Below are 16,189 nucleotides of genomic sequence, written 5' to 3'. Positions count from 1 at the left end.
TTCCTACAATGCATAAACCAAATGGGTCGGCATTGGGGCCTTCGACCCATAGAATAGTGAGGAGACTCACCTTGAATGTTGAAGCTCACTAAAAGAAATCCCTAGTTGCTGCCCTGACGACTCCCCGAGCTATCAATACCAAAATAACGCCCAGTTAGCAATTAGGTTCCAACTATGATTCATAATCCATACTTGGGGTAAAATGACCATTTTACCCCTAACCCAACATGAATCAAAACTGAGGCCCAAGCCCAGTACTAAAAAAGACCCAACACCAAAAGATCCACAAAAGCCCACTAGTGGCTCAGTTTTCCAAATTGGGCCCAACCCCATACGGGCCTTATCCTAAGCCCATAATTTCCTTAGTACAATTCAAATTACTTCAAGCACCCCCTTAGGACAAACTTGGTCCAAAACAAAAGTCAAAAGTCAAGGTCAACAATCCATGTTGACCCAACACTCCAAGTTGACCAACAAACTCATCGTGTTCTCCATCAACTTGAAATGGAGAAAACCAAGCCAACACGCCGAGTTGACCAACAATCTCGTCGAGTTCGTCTAAGACCCAACAGCTTAATACATCAAGCTGCCTTCATCGAATCCAAGAGCTCCAAAGCTTAGATCTCGACCAAAATGTGACCTAGAAGGGTAAAGTTTCCAACTTTACCCCTAGGAACCTCTGAAATGGGTCCAAACCCAAACCCTAGACTTAAAAGAGTGAGGGCTTAACCATTAAGCACTTAATCTTCAAAGACAAAGCCCCAAATTGCAGATCTGACACCCTAGAGCTGGAAAACCACGTAAAGTTGCCAACTTTACATTCATGCATGCCTAGGAGAAGCTCAAAAGCTCAAGAAGGGCTTAATAAGGGACTTAATGAATGCATGAAATCCTTAAATCTATAAAGTTGGAACCTTTTTGCCAAAAGAGTCCATGAAAACCCCATATCTAGAATAATAAGGCTTTGGGACATCCTAATCCCAACATCCATCCAATCGATGGCTAAAACATCGCAATTTAACCCAAAAGAGAGATCTAAGCATCTAGCCATCAAGATAAGAACTTGATACCTCAAACTCCTTGCAAAGTGGGTAGTGATTCTGGATCCAAGACTTCCTTCTCCAAGCTTAGAAACTTCAAAATCTTCTAACTCCTTCACAATACACATAATGAACATCAAACTTCCTTCCAAGGCTCAAATGCTTGACAATGGAGGCTACAACTCGTTTTAGGGTTTTGATAACAATAGAGGCTGATAAGGAAGTCAGCCAAAGGAACTTAAGACCTTTAAATAGGGCGCAACACCCTAAAAATTAGGGTTTCCTTCCCGGATGCCAACACGCCGAGTTTAGGCACCTCAACACGTTGTGTTGGCTCATATAATCCCCACGATTCTTCCATCCTAAACACGTCGTGTTGGTCCCTCCAACACGCCGTGTCCAACTCGAAATAAGCTTTATTCTCAACAATTTCTCCTCAAGATTTTGGGCTTTACATGATAGATATTTAAGTCAATTTCAATGACGACTTTGATTCGTTATTGATGAAACCTTTGATTTGCTCAAACTGTTTCATAGTGAAGATTGAAATACAACTTAATAAGACCATCATTGACCTTTCGTTGTGATAAAGCAAATGAGTTTTGTTAAACAAGTCTTCTTGGAGCATCTTAGGAGTTGTGGAATCAATTCACAACTCATTTCGTCAAAAATACTCACTCGTCATTAGTATGGTTATTGTGCCACATGATCACCTGGTCGCTTGGATTTATCTAATTATGTTCGAGGTAGCCTTCGTATTCTCTAGTGGGATAGGGTCACCTGGCCACTGGTTGAATATCGATAATATAAGTTTTTGAATTGGATAACATATACCTTGCAGTCTATTACATGGTGTTTTAAAGAACTATTTACTTTATAGAATTTTGGAGTTATGCTCACTGCAACAAATATATATATATATATATATATATATATATATATATATATATATATATATATATATATATATATATATATATATATATATATAGATATATATATATATATATATATATCTAACCAAACAAGTGGATTAAATACCTTCATTAGACTAAGGATGTAATGGTTTATCCTTATCTAAAAGGTATAGAGTTATGTTGCTTATGTTAGACAATAAGCTCACCCACTCTAGCATCTACTAATTGCATTTATGTAGACTATCCTAAATGATTGTTTCAAATGAAGTCTCTACTTCTCCCTTTAATTGTCATTCCAGAAGTTATACACTTAAAAAGTTCTTTTTTCTAAGTGGTAGCAATATGGAACTTTAAGAGCTAAGGAACCATAAAATAAATGAATCATAGTTTGAAACTAGCAAGTTTTCAACTATTGTTGAATCTGCTCAATAGTTGATCAGAAACTAATAGAACACACATATATATATATATATATATATATATATATATATATATATATATATATATATATATATATGCATTCATGTACGATTATCATGTATGGGCTTGTTTAATTTTCCTTTATATATTACAAATATATATAAAGAGTAAGTGAGTTTTCAAAGGAGAAAACATACATGAATGAAAATATTTCCAGATTTAAGCTAACATTTCAAAGTAAGAATCTTCTTCTTATAAGTTAAGTTCATAGTGTGATTTAATTATAAATCAAGATGACTCTTGTGTTTTTATAAAAAGCTAGTGGGAGCGCAGTAACATTCCTAGTCTTATATGTAGTCGACATACTAATTATTGGAATAAGGATCTATATAGATAGATCGTGGAAACTTAAAGGATTAAGTAAAATTGCATTAATTGTCAAGGATCTTAAAAAGATTAAGATAAAGGACTCTAAGAGAGATGTCTTATCAAATACCACATGATGTGATTTTGAGCACTCCTTAAAATCCTAGTATAATGATTTGAACTAGATAATATAATTGTATTCCATATGTTGCTGCAATTGGATCAATCATTTATGTCATAATTATGTATGAAGGCCAGATAAATCGTATGCTTAGAGCATGTCGAATGATACCAGTATATCCTAGAATAAGTCACGGTGTGACCTAAAGGTACATTATAAAGTACTTGCGAGAACTAAAGAAATATTCCTAATATGCAAAGTATTTGAAAGAAAGCTATGTTTAAGTTGTTACACATATGTTGAACATCCAAAAAGAATGAGATGACTCTTAATCACAATTGGGCGTGTCCTCATTTTAAATAAAGAGAAATTACATGGATAGTAGTTCCATGTAGATTTTAATTTCAATTACACATCAGAGTTATAGTACATTGTGGTTTGGAAAAACACATACAAAGATGCTTAATGTATAGTTTATTATGACTATGAATAATCCCATTATACAAGTATTGGTATCTAAGTCATATTTAAGCATTTAATACATTCTCAATATTTTTTCTCTATATATATGAGTTACATATAAAAAACTAAAAATGTTTGTATTCGCAAAGTTTGTACAAATCAAGTTTTTTGAATCTACTTAACTAAGTTCCTTCATTAGCTAAAGCATGAAAATCAAGCTGGTGCTATAGGACCTTGTTGTCCCAAGTAGATGTATTTGATTGAAATTTAGTATCTGGATATTGGAATAGTATAAGCAACATATACTATAATGAGGTTATATCGGATATGAGTCTTTCATTAAATAATTGTTGTGTTTTATATTATCATGTTTAAATCCTTGAATAATGGGTTATTCTAAATGTCCATAGTTGTGGGAGCATCTATGAGGTATGACAAATATGAGTGGATTGGTTGATTCTTATAGAGATGAGAATAGCAAGAGCTGTTACCACCTTCGTAGGTACTTGATTAGGAGAATAAGTATTTGACCTGACCCGCATCAAAATGACTTTATGGATTGTAGTCATGAGTGATGTTTTGATCAAAGTTGTATCTTTGTATTCTTATACCCGAGATGCATATTTGGGACTGGAAGTGTAGGAATTATTGTGCTTTGACATGGTTTAACGTTGTTCCGAAAAAGGCAATCATAAGGGCCATCATTGGGCATGGCATGAACTACATGATGGGTGTATGTAGTCCAGATGGGATTTTTTGCTCTTATTTGTTAAGAGTTCGACATCTAAGGCCTTACAAAAAAGTTGAACACCATATGAGATTGATCGCGATCAATATCTCATGTTCAACATGATGTCTGAGACAAAGGAATAACGGATACCGCGCCTTTAATAACAATTGTAGATTAGAGCTCCTGGAATTGGTTGTTGATAAGATGCCACCTTTCAGATGTTGTTATGGGTAGTAGCATGTTGCTAGACGCCGACTACTGTCTATATCAGTCTGTAATGAATCTTGTGCAAGTGGGAAATTGTTGAATCTATATGCCCAAGAAGCATTATTGAGTGATATTTCTAATAATATATGATCCTATAGGGTCACACTTTTATCAAGTTGACACATTTTGTATATTTATTATTAATATGATTATTAATAAATTATATCAATTCTTGTATTAATTTAGGGAATAATTATTGTTTTGTGAAAATAATAATTAAAGAGAATAAATAATAATTAAAGAGAATATAACTAGTTATTATATCATATGGTATGATTTAATAAGTCATGTATAAAGTTTTGGACACTTTGGTTAACCATGATCAATTAAATGAGTTGACTTACCATGATTAATAAACTAGCTAGACAGTTTTTTTCTTCTTTTTAAGCATGGACACAATTATTATTATAAAAAGAGAGTTGCTTGTCAACTTTCTTCTTATGTCCCAATGCTCCTAGAAGGCTACCAATACTTTATATTCTTATAATATAAAGGTATGTCTTGCATGAGAGTATATAAGGAAGGCCTCGGCATGAGTTTTTGGCTAGTTATTCAATCTCTTTTCTTCTCTTCCATATGATGGCCGGAATTTCTTATACTCTCATCATATTTCCTTTAGAATCTAGTTTTTCGTGATTAGAAGCCCTCTTGAGTTGTCTCCTTTAGTGCTTATTTGAGTTAAGTAATTAAAGGCTTAAGACACTCGAAAATACAAGAAGGAACTAGCATTCAAATTGCCTTAATCTTGATGGTGGATACTTGTAGAGAAAATCATACTCTTTTATTTTTCTATCTTCATCAACACCCCAAAACCAAGTGGGTTCAAAGGCTCTAAAGGTTGTCATTCTAAAACACTCTATGTTTGTTTTTAATATCATTCTAACATTTATAAATGGATCCTAGATGGTTTGGTTTTGTTATAAACTCAAAAATAAATTTGTTATTTTTAACGCTCTCATTGAACAAATTTTATGAAAAATGAACTTATACTTTGTATTGAAACCCCATCATAAATTTACCTTGAGTAAGGATCCCAAGTCACACAAGCTCACATGGCATATACTTAGTTAGTACCATCAAATTTAAGAGTGTGTTGAGTGTAATGACGTTATAGTCAATTGGGTCATATTGGAAGAAGATCTTGTCATTCCATTCTATGAGCCAATGTCAACGTCAAAGTTTGATAGTCAAACATGGTCCATAGGCATAGATTTGCAAATGAGTTGGCTAGAGCGTATTTAGTTTAGTTTTTTTAGATTTGAGAACTTATGTAACATAAGTATTCACCTGATTTGACGATTATTAAGTGGAGATCTTAATATATGATGGAGATCATTCATTTCAATTAGCTTATCACTATGTTCTCCTTTTGCACATTTGGAACCCACTTCCCGAGTATTAATTTACTCAAATTTCCATAATCGGTCATACTCTTGGAATTAAGTAGTGATTTAAGACTATCATGGAGTATTAGTAGATTGTCCATGATGATTGGACATACCATAGAGATTACCACTAACGTTCATGAGTACTTAATGGAGATTTAAGTATTGGAACAATCCGTACTTAGAGATTACTTCATGGATCAAGTCATGAGTAATTCTAAGATAATAATATCTCTTGTTCTTCAAAGCAAAATGAATCAGGGTTTTGCTTTACAATTTTGTTATGCATTGGTTTACTCCAACATTATCCATAACTGTTAGTAATAAAGGGTATGTCCATGTGTGACATGATGAGTAGACAAAAACTATATAGCCAAAGTTGATTTGTTCCTTCTGTCACAACAGGAGAAGAGATATCTATGAGGCCCTCGATGATTTGGTGCTAACATCAAAATGTTGGGTCGAGTTCTCAATGAAATTGATGTGTTCAATTTAGTTGTTTGGCGTGGTCATCAAAAGTATTTATCAAGAAACAAAATCTTGAACACTAAGATTGGCCCTTATTTGTGTCTATGGTTCCTGAAGATATCTAGAACAAAGGAATAGTTGATCACTTATCTAAGGGTTGAATCCTAATTAGATCAAAGTTCGAGAGTTGCATTGGATGACTAACTCTCTGGGTATCATTAGAGAAGTACTAAACCTTATATAGTTGATGAGTTGTCCAAGCGAGAGACTGTTGGAAAGAGTTTCCAAGGTCATTAACTATTGGTAATATTTCTAATAATAACATGGTCATCTTGGATTGCCCTCATGACCCATTGAGGAATTAAAAAGAAAAGGAATTAAGGAGAAAATGAAGTTTATTAATTTGTGATGGTTTGACAAATTAATTAGAAACTATTTTTGAGTTAATTAGGAATTAATTAATTCAAGGTACTATATATTAATTAATTAAATGTTAGTTAATTGGAATATTCCAAAAACCCTATAGGATAAAGGGGTGGATGAAATTGTGGCTTATCCCACATGGTATTGGAGTTGCTTTGGAGCTAAGCAATTGCCGCCTATAAATAGGGTGCTAGGGGTTAATCCCATTTGCTTGAAATTTCAACTCTCTCTTCTTCCACTCCTTAACGACAAAGTTCTTAACCCTCATCAGGGTTTGTATAATTCGATACTCTTTCCTAGTTTTCTTTTGATTCTCTCTTTGGTGTCTTGGGTGTGATACCATTATAGGAATTCTACTTTGGATCCTTCCATCCAAGTAAGGCGGCAAGGACGATATCTCAAGCAAGGAGATCATTGGTTGTTAAAGAGGTATGTTATTCTATTCTATCTAGTGGTAGCAGTGATAGATTGAAACATAGATCATTATAGGTTGCATGTGTACATATGGATTTTGTTTTAAGTCTTCCATTTCTATATTCATGTGTATAAGAATTCCCTATAACCCAAAAAAATGCATCTAAAATGGCATTGCTTTTTATATTTCTCGAAGATAAAAATTAACAACAAATATTCTTATAATAGGAGACCAACAGAAAGGCTACTTAGATAATCCTAGATGATTCTTCATAAACTAGATTTTTCTCAACATTATTAAACACCATGATGTTGCATAGATATATACTGTTGGATTAATGTCTAAGTCCATAACTATATTTGGTATGTACTTGACCCGACCCGGCATGGTCCATTTGGGTTGCACTTCACCGGCACAATTTATATGGATAGTCTTTTGAGAATAGTATATTTATGATTTATATTAATATATTATAAGTTCTAATATATTAATATGGAATCATATTATTTAATTAGTATTGATCAAGAATTAATTTAGAATTAATTAAGTGATCAAAAAGAACTAATTAAATATGGACTCTTATATATATGGAATGGGCCAAGTTCATTTAGGTTGGGCTAAGCTTTCATGGATGGTCCATGGAGCTTTTAACCCATGGATCCTATGTATATGAAAGGTCATGGGTATTAGGGTTTACATGGATGTAACCCTAATCCTCCATAATATATAAAGGGGTCCTTGGCTCACAAAATTGGCACAAGTGTGTGAAAAAAAGAGTGGGCCGATTTTAGTGTGCATACATATTCTCTCAAGTTCTTCCAAGGTGCTTTGGTGATTTGTGATTCCATTTGAGGCTTCCACACTATTGGGGCTAAGCTCTTAAAGCTTGAAGACATCAAGCTACATCAAAAGGTATGTCATCTAACTAGAACTTTGTAGTATAGGTGCTTCATAATATGCTAGTTAGGATGAAACCTTGGAATAGTTAATATTTGCATGTATAATAGAGAAAACATAGATCCAAGGTTTATAGGGTTGCATGTACACCATAGGAGCGTTAGAATGCTCAAAACCCAACAGTGGTATCAGAGCCATGGGTTGTTTTCTGTTATATTGGTGCAAATGTTTTATTTTCAAGTTGAAAAAAAAGGAAAAAAAAACATGACGTTTGTCAAATTTTAAGATAATTACTTGTTTTATGAAAAACGAATTATTTGTAAAATTTGAATCATTTGTTATATGAGTTGAATTAGGTCAAATTTAGTAAAAGATAAAATGATATGATTATTTTATTAGTTTTAAAAGTTTGATCTAAATGTTTTAAGGAGTTACAAATTTTGTCATAAAATTTTGGAGCTCAAAAGTTTTTTTAAAGTTGTGATCTTAAGAGTTTTGAAACTTCCATAAGTTATGGATATGAAAGTTTTTTTTTAAAAAAAAAATTTGATTCAAAGTTTTTATGGAGTTACAAAATTTGGTGTTAATGTTTTAAAGAATGCCATAACTTGTTCTTAAGTTATGGAACATGAAAAGTTTCATCATAAAACAAGTATTTAACTTCATAAGTTATGGAATCCAAAAGTTTTCAAGAGTTACAAAACTTGCCCTCAAGTTTTGGAATTTCGAAAAAGTTTTTTTTTATGATAAAAAAAAGAATTGAATTCTAAAACTCTTGGGTTCATAACTTAAACAATTAATTAAATGGTTTTAATTTTGAATTTAAATAATTGGAATTATGATGTTTTTATTGAATAATTCAATTAACTCTTATGGACTTTATTAATAGATAATTAAAGTGTTTAATTAAAAGAGAATTAATAATTCCATAATGACATGGTTTAAGTTTAATTAAATTAAGAGTATAGTTTAATTAATAGATTAAACCACCAAGTATTTTAAATGTCTAAAATACACCCTTATACTATTATAATATTAAAAGTTTAATATATTATATGTATAAGAGCAAGTCGTCTTACCATTAGTAGGCCTCATTCACGAAGCCGGTCTATAAGGGGGATATAAGGTTACTGTCTATAAAATGGCAGTTTAATGGGTGTCCACTCTCACTTATCGCTTCCTTGACCGGTGGAGGGTCGTTAGCCAAACAGGTAGGACAAGGACTATAATTCTCCCTTCATTATAAGTATAATGATAAATACTAAGTAACTAAAACACTTATAAATTCCCAATCTTAGTTACTTAGGAAAATGTGAATAAGGTGCTAATCCATGAAATTACACTTTGCACTTTGTTTAAGCTGTTAGTGGAGCGTGTGTGGTTAACCGGCACACTAACCTGGACTTAACAAGGTGGGCAAAGGGTAACTTAATGTTTATCATAGTATCGTTGGAGCATGTGTGGTTAACCGGCACATCGATTGAGGGGTAAATATTAAGGGTACCAAGTATATTTGCATGGTTACTTCACACCTTGTTTTGTGATCCTCGGCATCCCAGTCACAAAACCTGAAGGGCACACTCGAGATTGAAACATGCCATTGAAAAGTTTAATGAATCTCAAAAGAATCTAGGAGTTTCAAAACCAATTAAAACCTAATAATACATTTCGTTTATCTTGGTGGAAATTGGTGAATCGTCATTCACCTACCTTCAAATATTTTATAGCTTGGATTACGGCATCCCTCTTCCAAGTTATAAAATAGTTTGTTGGGTCCTAGCCTTAGTATATCATATTGGGTGTTATATTAAGGACTTAAATCAACTTTACGTGAATTTATCTCATTGTTGATGTCTGGTTTAGACAACAATGATCTTCCCAAACCAAGCTTTCCTAATGAATATGACTTCCCGAGTTTGGCTCATGGAAGTCATACTTCTCTTCCTCCACCTCCTCCAATTATTCTCCCTAACCCACAAGTTCAAGGTCACTCAAGCCCTAATGGCAAGCAAGGTCTATGTGTGATCACATCTTAGAGATGAAGTCACATATTGACAAGCCGGGAGAGTTGGGTGTCAAAGTCTTGAGAAAGTTGGATGTTCAATCACTTTCTAAGTCACATAGTGAGTTCCTTTGGGACTACTATGAAACAGACTATGACATGAACCTTAATGATCATATCTATTTGCTTGGTGCTGCTGAATCAGCAATGATTTGGAACGATAGTAAAGCAAATTTGATTAGAAGATCAACTTCCCAAAAACTTTATGGACAGTGACAATGGTGACACTGGAAATCCAGAAAAAAGCATTCTCTTCCCAATGGAAAGGGATTGGCCATAGTCAACCCGGTTGACCAAATGGTAAAGAGAAAGGCTAAGTCTGAGATAGTCCCATTACCAAAGGGTCCATATGTTTATTTTGCCAAAGGAAGGGGCGTTGATTGCAAAGCTGCCAAATTTACCTAAGGATGTTAAAGTCAATAAGTTTGACTCTACATCAGGTAGAGCCCATTATCTAACTCTGTTAAGTTCTATTCTGAGATCCTCATTACATGATGTGACTGGGTCACATGTTGATGTTTTAAGAATCAAAGAATAGAGAGAAATCTTAAAGGAAGTATATGCTGATTCTGATCGCGAAGGTGGATTTCGATCGCATCAGAATTTTGAAGTATATGCTGATTCTGATCGCGAAGGTGGATTTCGATCGCATCAGAATTTTGAGCAGTTGCTTAAGAAGTTATGATATATTGCTAAGGAATAGATAACAACAATTTTCCATGTGGATTGTAAGGATAAGTTTTTCCGCAAAGTTTTAAAATAAAAGAAAATTGTTTAATTTTATTTATTTGAAGTATCCTTACAATGGCATTTGTGGAAAATTGTTGCTTATATGATTCCACTAACAGCAATATTGGAAAATGGATTTGATTCTTTCATTTGTGGTAGTGTCTAAATTTACCAAGTAAGGAAAGATTCTCATCACCCAAGTTTCAATTGGACCGAAACTTGGAATCATGAAAGTTGTATAGTATGATGAATGAGAAGTTTCATTTTTGGAAAAATTTAAGACTAGTTCCTTGTTCACATGTATATGTGAGTCAAGTGAAGGACTAAGGGATCAAGTACACATCCTTGTGCACTGATCAGAGTCCACCACAAAAGATCGATAAGACTACTCGTCATGATTTATTAAATTTTAGTAAATATGGTTATACTTACAAGCTTAAGTATAAGTCTGAGACATTGGAAAAGTTCCAATGTATAGCAGAACGAATAAGAAGAATAAAATTAGGCAGAAAGATAAAAGTTTCTCAAATCTGAAAATATGGGAGAGTACTTTAGTATCATGTTTGTGATCATCTTAATGATTTAGAAATCATATCACAATTAGTCCTCTAAAGGTCATCTTAGTGCATTCTTATGACTAAGAAGAGGAGTCATGAATTGTTGAAATGGTTAGATCAGGAAGATGAGTCATACTTCGTTCCAAAACAATTCTTAGAGTCATACTCCAAGATTGTAACTTGAGTGACATATCTTAAAGAAAGGTTTAAAACACTTGTCAAACGTAAGAGTAAAAGTGTCCTACTCTTGTACATTTGAAATTGGTAAGTTATGATGTTTTGGATAAAACAAAGACCAACTAAGGCCAATTGTGTGAAGTGTTTGTCTTGATAAAGAATCCGCACTATCTCTTGAATATTTGGCAAGATAGTCTTATATGTCAAGAGGATAGTGGGAGTCTTAAAGATCCTAAAAAGAATTTCAAGAACTAATCAAGAATAAAACCTGAGGTTCTTCACTAGCACGCGACTTAAGGTTTATAACCTATCGTGTTGACATATTCTGTGCCCATTCCAGTTAAAGTTGGCTTTGCATAGGAGTTCTAAAAGTTCTCAATTGGTTGCATAACAACTTGGAAGCAATGGCAGGCCCTGTACTGCCAGGTGGCAAGAAGTTAAGATTGCATAAGTTCAGTCCATATGAGTTTGGATTTGTCATTATCCTTGTCTTGTGACTATGGTTTTGACGATTCACATGGATAAGAACACATACACCATAAAATCTAAGGTTCATAAGGTTTCTCTCCGATTCATGAAAATGATGGTGAGGAAACACTTCCACCAAGTAGATTTGAAGCAGATGACAAAAGGTCTAAACAATTGAGACTATGATTACGGCATCCCTTTTCATAGTTCTGAAATTGTTTAGACACACATGCATGCTACCTAAGGAAAGGTGTATGATTTTGATAAAGTTTTATCAAAGCATCTCGTATCAGAAATCTGAACTTTGGTAAGAAAGTCAATAAAGTATTGATTTCTAGAAGTCCAGCTGATTTCTGAGTACATATCAAAGCTAGTGGGAGCATAAGTGTTATGCTAATAATCATCATGTTAGTGGGAGCATGATAATTATTATTAGTGTTGCAAGTTAGCAATGTTAATTATAGAAAACAAAAGTTTCAATTCGTGAGGCTGCAGGGATTGAAAAAGTTGTTTTGCTATAATTAAGGGAGAGGATATACTTCATTTCAGTTCTAAAGGCTTAGATTGAGACCTTAATCATCTTTAGTCAAGAATATATATATGAATTTCATGTTGGATTGGTTCAACTTAAGGAAATTCTATATATTGCGTTCTCAAAATTCGATTATGATTACGGCATCCCTCTTCATAGTCAAATTTTGAAAACATGGCAAATAAAAATATTGTAGCAAAAGACTGGTCTAGAATCATGTCTTTATGTGAGACATCATGAATCGTGTACCATTTGTTTTGGGTACAGGATCGATTGCATGTGCTATAATATTTGTCATTTCTAAATTTTTCCAAATGCCCAGAGGCATTAAGAAGGGAAAAGGTCTAGAATTGGATATGACTAAAATGATTAAGCAATTGTCGAGGACAATCTGAGGTTTACCAAAGATTGGTTACTCAGGGACAGCTGGAAGTATAGTGCTAATTTTGGAAGGACCATATTGACATATTCTGAAAAGAGGCATCTCTTATTCAGAAGTGATAGTCAAAATGAGAATATGGAGTTGTCTCCATAGGTGGAAGTTATCTGTGTAAGATTAGAAAACTTAATGCAAGAAGCATGTCCAAAACAATGTACTTTGAATATGAGACTTAGTTTCCATGGAGTTGATCTCCATTGGAATACCTTATAATGACTGTTGACAAGTCTTTGTGACTTTGTACATATTTATTACAGGAGGGTCAGTGCATATAAGTTTAAAATCTAAACAGATTTCGATAAATGATAGGAATTTGAAATTCTCACATTTTTCGATAAGGATTTGGGAGTGTGAAATTAGAATCATTGAAATTATGTTCAATCGATCTAGTTCACAAAGTAAGGATCATAGACAAACATAGAGTGCATACTTGGTGTATGGCAAAGCTATTGTTTAAGAAAAACATAGTGTACATGCTTGGAGCATGGGACAACTAGTGTTTTTAATTCAAGTATAAAGTTGATAAAACCAAAACAATGAGTAATGAGTAATCAGTATGGTGATAAATAAAAGTGTTTATTTATATTCATAGGGTTTGATACCATATTTGATTCATTTATTCTTGTGTTTCACTTTGCATGTTTTGACTTCCAGAATAACTAAGTCTCTCTTCCTGAATGATTAAGTTATTCAAACCATCCACAGTCGGTCATATGTTGGAAGTAGATATGAATCAAGACTGTCATGGGTTGGTTTGTAGAGGTCCAAGTTGGTGGACAAAGTGGTGCTACAACACTCATGAGTGCTCATAAGTTCTGAGTATTGGATTCAACCCGCGCTCATTTGAATCACTTCATGGATTTTATCACGAGTGATCATGAGACGATAATATCTTATATTCTTCAAACCTAGAGATATGAGTTGTTACTATGAGTTGGTTATACATTGATTGCACGAAAACGCATTTGGTAACTCGATGTTATAAAACGTGCCTTTGTGTATGATTCAACAAGTAGTAGAACAAGCCATATGAGTCGAAGTTTATCCATTCCTTTTACCTTCGGGATAAAAGCGATATCTGTGGGCCCCTCGATGATTTAGCGATGACACATGTGAGTGCTTGGCCAAGCCAGGACTGATTTGATTTGTTCAATCAGTCAGTCATCATAAATCGAAAAACAGGAAACAACAAATGGACAGAGAGAATGATTATAATCCATGTCTCAGTCCATATGATATCTAGAATGGAGGAATATATGATCCCTTATCTAATCGACAAGTCATTGACAAGGTCAGAGTTCGACAGCGGCTTTAAGAGCTACGATTGCCAGTTAGGTTTTGAAGTCATACTCAATAATAGTTTAAGACTTATCCAAGTGGGAGACTGTTGGATTAATGTCTAAGTCCATAACTATATTTGGTATGTACTTGACCCGACCCGGCATGGTCCATTTGGGTTGCACTTCACCGGCACAATTTATATGGATAGTCTTTTGAGAATAGTATATTTATGATTTATATTAATATATTATAAGTTCTAATATATTAATATGGAATCATATTATTCAATTAGTATTGATCAAGAATTAATTTAGCATTAATTAAGTGATCAAAAAGAACTAATTAAATATGGACTCTTATATATATGGAATGGGCCAAGTTCATTTAGGTTGGGCTAAGCTTTCATGGATGGTCCATGGAGCTTTTAACCCATGGATCCTATGTAAATGAAAGGTCATGGGTATTAGGGTTTACATGGATGTAACCCTAATCCTCCATAATATATAAAGGGGTCCTTGGCTCACAAAATTGGCACAAGTGTGTGAAAATAAGAGTGGGCTGATTTTAGTGTGCATATATATTCTCTCAAGTTCTTCCAAGGTGTTTTGGTGATTTGTGATTCCATTTGAGGCTTCCACACTATTGGGGCTAAGCTCTTAAAGCTTGAAGACATCAAGCTACATCAAAAGGTATGTCATCTAACTAGAACTTTGTAGTATATGTGCTTCATAATATGCTAGTTAGGATGAAACCTTGGAATATTTAATATTTGCATGTATAATAGAGAAAACATAGATCCAAGGTTTATAGGGTTGCATGTACACCATAGGAGTGTTAGAATGCTCAAAACCCAACATATACAACACATGATGAAGCTCAGAATGTCCGATTAGTGACCATGTCGTCATATGATGTGGAGGAAGATGATAATATAATGTTATTTAATCAATAAGATATTGCTTGAAGATTCATGACAGAACACCATACATTAAACAAAATAAGGTTATAAAATGAGATCTCATAGGATGATCAAAAGGAAATTCTCAAAATCTGGAGTTGTGGTCAACATAATCAAGGCAATGCAATCGATGCACATGATTAAATGTTCTTCTAAAAACAGTTCAAAAGAAGATTGAAAACGAAAGGGAAAAAAAGGTTGAAGAGAGTAAAGGTTATGAAATTAGTTGTCAATATAGTCAAAGAGAATGTAACTGGTGAATATGATTAAATGTTCTTTTAATAAAGGAGAAAAAAAAGATGAAAATAAAAGGAAAAAACTAATCGAAGAGAATAAATGTTATGAAATGAGATCTTATGATACGATAAAATGATAATTTCATAAGAATGAGTTAGATTCAATAAAAATTGTTCTTCATTGGAAAGTAGATGTACAACCTTCTTTGTTGAGGACATTACCAAGATAGATCGATCATGAAGGATTTCTGTGAAAGCCTTCTATATCATGTAACATCCCGACTCCCAGGTATAAATTTTAATGCTTTATATTCATATTATTATGGAAACTAGACGAGTTGGAGGCCCCAACTCGTCATGTAGAACTTGGTCAGCCTGCATGGTTTATGGTATCTACTCGACGAGTTGGAGGACCCCAACTCGACGAGTAGAGGTTGTGCATGAAAACCCTAATTTTTAGGGTTTGCACCCTATTTAAAGGACCTTAAATCCTTTCCCCCAGCCACCCTTGCCACTTTTGACGTCCAGAAGCAAACCCTAATAGATCTAACCCTAGTTTTTTAGTGTGTGAGAGACTAAGTGTGTATTTTGGTGCATTCTTTGAAGAGGCTTGAAGATTTACAGGCTCGGAACGGGAAGAAGCTTGTAGATCCAGTATCTACATCGTGTTGGCATCCAGTTGAAGGTAAAAAGTCTTCACCTTGGCCTTCCATTTCTTAGATCTCTTCTTATGTTAGTATATGGGCATTTTGGTGCAAAATGGAGTCACCTTCGGATTTGAGCTTGCCAAGAGGGCATGGTTTCAGATCTGGACTCCTCTAGGCCCTTTTGGACATAAA

This window comes from Lactuca virosa, chromosome 6 (genome assembly GCF_052849685.1).
Source record: "Lactuca virosa cultivar CGN04683 chromosome 6, Lactuca_virosa_CGN04683_v6, whole genome shotgun sequence".
Taxonomy (NCBI): domain Eukaryota; kingdom Viridiplantae; phylum Streptophyta; class Magnoliopsida; order Asterales; family Asteraceae; genus Lactuca; species Lactuca virosa.
The sequence above is the reverse complement of the archived record's forward strand: the minus strand, read 5'-3'. Positions refer to the sequence as shown.